The following is a 3,243-nucleotide window of genomic DNA, read 5'->3' on the forward strand; positions in this document are numbered from 1 at the left end:
TGGTTGACCTGAGCAAAATGAAGTCTTTGACAACTTCAATCTTTTTCTCCATTTATCTTGATGCTATTTGTTGGTCCATTTGTGGGGATTTTTGTTTTCTTTACATTGAGGTGCAACCCATACCGAAGGCCTGTGGTCTTTGATATTCATCAGTAAGTACTATTATTATTTGATGGAATCCTGGCATGGCACTGTAGGATAAGCATTGGACTACTCACTGCAGGGTCGGTGGTTCAAACCCACCAGCTGTATAGGGTTTCCTTGGAAACCCTATACAGCATCATGATGAGTTGGAAATTATTAGAAAGTACTTAACAACAAGAATTGAATGAAAGATTGGTCATTTTCATGAGGGGTATTTGGGGAAAAGGGGGCTGACATTTGCTGAATAGGAAGTTATATAATTTGCCCCACACATTACAGTAATTAAATGGAAGGGTCAGAACTTAACTGTATGCCTGGTTCTAAAGTCTCTCCTCCAAATCTCCTAAGCTGAGATTTTTTTTTTCTTTCCTCCCCCCCAAGCATATGACTATGCGGTCAGGAAATGAGAACAACTCTTACTTAGACTAACATGCTTTTATTTTGTTTTGTTTCAGCAAAAAATATCTAGGTCTAAAAAGAGAAAATAATACTATATGGCTTAATTATTAGCATAACACCTTTAAAAGGTGTTAACATTATTTCCCTTCCAAGTGGGAACACTGCTTGATTTATTAAATTGTACATAGTAAGATGTTCAATATATTTTGAGCTCTAAGTTTTTCCGTTCAAGTCAGTGCCCATAAGAAGAGTAACCCTCAAAGAAACTAGTGCTTCTGGGGTTGAATTTAACACTATTTAAGGAAAGAAACCCTTGCTAGGGGACATAGTTGTTATCATGGTGATTTGTAAAGCCTTAGATTTCTAATACAGTCTGACTGTCTCAAGGAAAACATATTTTGTTTCTAGGTAACATATCAAGTCTGATTATGAAGAAATGCTACAAAATTGATCTGTAATGGGAAATACTGTTATGTCACAAAGCATTATTTATATGATTAATGTGACTGAAAGCATTAATTGGTAGGAGCCATAATCTGTTCAAGCAAAACATGAACACACATTGTGTACCTCTTGTCTCTTATTATAGATTTTTGCAAGGACTTCAAGTATAATGAAACTGTAGCTAATAAAGTCTGCAATACCTGAAAGTTTTATTTCATTTGCTTGGGTTCCTTGTTAGCAAAGAGCTGAGTCATATCAACTCAGAAGTGCTCAGAAAACAGTAGCTATATGCCTGTAAATTAGCAGTTCAGCTGAAGCATGTTTCAAATGCTGTAGCGAATGGATGACTACTTTGGGGGGATTGTTTTGTTTTATTTAAAGCTTCCTAGGTTGACTTTCTGCTGTACTTGAGGTTGCTATGAGTTGGAACTTATTTGATACACCTAACCAATACAAGAATATTTACTTTGTCACCTTGATAATAAAATCCTGACTCCCTCCAAGAAGTTGCTATTGCGATTTGGATCTTCCTGTAGTCTTAGGTGTGTTGTTGTTGTTGTTGTTAGGTGCCATCAAGTCGGTACTGACTCATAGTGACCTTATGCACAGCAGAACCAAACACTGCCTGATCCTGGGCCATCCTCATTATTGTTGCCACACTTGAGCCCATTGATGCTGCCACTTGGCCAATCCACTCACTGGGGGTCTTCCTCTTTTTCTCTGACCCTCCACCTTACCAAACATGATATCCTTCTTCAGTGACTGGTCCCTCCTGACAGTATGTCCAAAGTATGAGAGACAAAGTTTTGCCATCCTGGCCTCCAAGGAGCACTCTGGCTTCACTTCTTCCAATACAGACCTATTGGTTCTTTGGCAGCCCATGGCTTTTTCAATATTCTCTTCCAACACCATAACTCAAAAGCATCAATTCTTCTACGGTCTTCCTTATTCACTGTCCAGCTTTCGCATCGCATGCATATGAAGTTATTGAAAATACCATGGCTTGGGTCAGGCGCACCTTAGTCCTCAAGCTGACATCTTTGCTCTTCAACACTTCAAAAAGGTCTTGTGCAGCAGATTTGCCTAATGCAATACGACATTTGAGTTTTTGACTGCTGCTTTCATGAGTGTTGATAGTTGATGCAAGAAGAATGAAGTCCTTGAGAACTTCAATCTTTTCTCCGTTGATAAGAATGTAGGTTACTGGTCCAGTGGTGAGGATTTTTGTTTTCTTTACATTGAGATGCAATCCATACTTAAGGCTGTGGTCTTTGATTTTCATCAGTAAATGTTGTAAGTCCTGTTCACTTTCAGCAAGCAAGGTTGTATCATCTGCATATCGCAATTTATTAATGAGTCTTCCTCCAATCCTGATGCCACGTTTTTCTTCATAGAACCCAGCTTCTCGGATTATTTGCCCAGAATACAGGTTGAATTAAGTATGGTGAAAGAATACAACCAATTTTCCACAATAAACGTGTGACATTAGGTCACTGCATTAGCTCTCATTCAAGTAGTAACAAAAGATTCTGTCATCATTACTTAAATTCATGAGATCTGCCTAAACATGGGGCCATTTCCAAAGAATCTATCCTTAAATAATCCCATTCCAAGGTCATTGGCCAGACACTGTTGTTAGCTGTCATTGTGTCAGCCTCCAACTCATGGAGGCTCATTCACAATGAGCAAACTGCTGCCCTGTTCTGTGCCAGTGCCCAGATCAATTGCAGATTAGACTGTTGTGATCCATTGGGGTTTCATTCGCTGATTTTTGCAGAAGATAGCTGTCGAGGTCCTATGTCGGTTTCCAGCCTTGACAAGGAAGTGTGGGTGTCACGAAGAAGGGAGATCTGGTGGTGAAAGGGATAGAGAAAGAGAGGGACGAAATATATACAAAAAAGACAGACACACATAGATGTGATGCAAGCTGGCAGGTAGGCAGATCTGCAAACATATTGCCTAGCATTGCACAGCATTGCACACAGATCTAACTCTACCTCAGTCTTTTATTCTCTTTTTTAGGGAGGGATTTGTTACAAAGGAAGGATATAATTCACTCACAGAGGGAGGATGTGATTCCTTAGATAAGACAGGATACGGAACTGAAATGTGATTAATCATTCAAAACAGGACATAATGATTCACAGGAACAACTTTTAAAATATTTTCATAGTTTTTCTTAACAATCTAACATTTTTATTTTTACAGAAAAAAGGTTAAATTAAGCTGTTATATACTAACTTTTAGGCTTAAATG

This window comes from Chrysochloris asiatica, unplaced genomic scaffold, assembly GCF_000296735.1.
Source record: "Chrysochloris asiatica unplaced genomic scaffold, ChrAsi1.0 scaffold00072, whole genome shotgun sequence".
Classification (NCBI taxonomy): Eukaryota; Metazoa; Chordata; class Mammalia; order Afrosoricida; family Chrysochloridae; genus Chrysochloris; species Chrysochloris asiatica.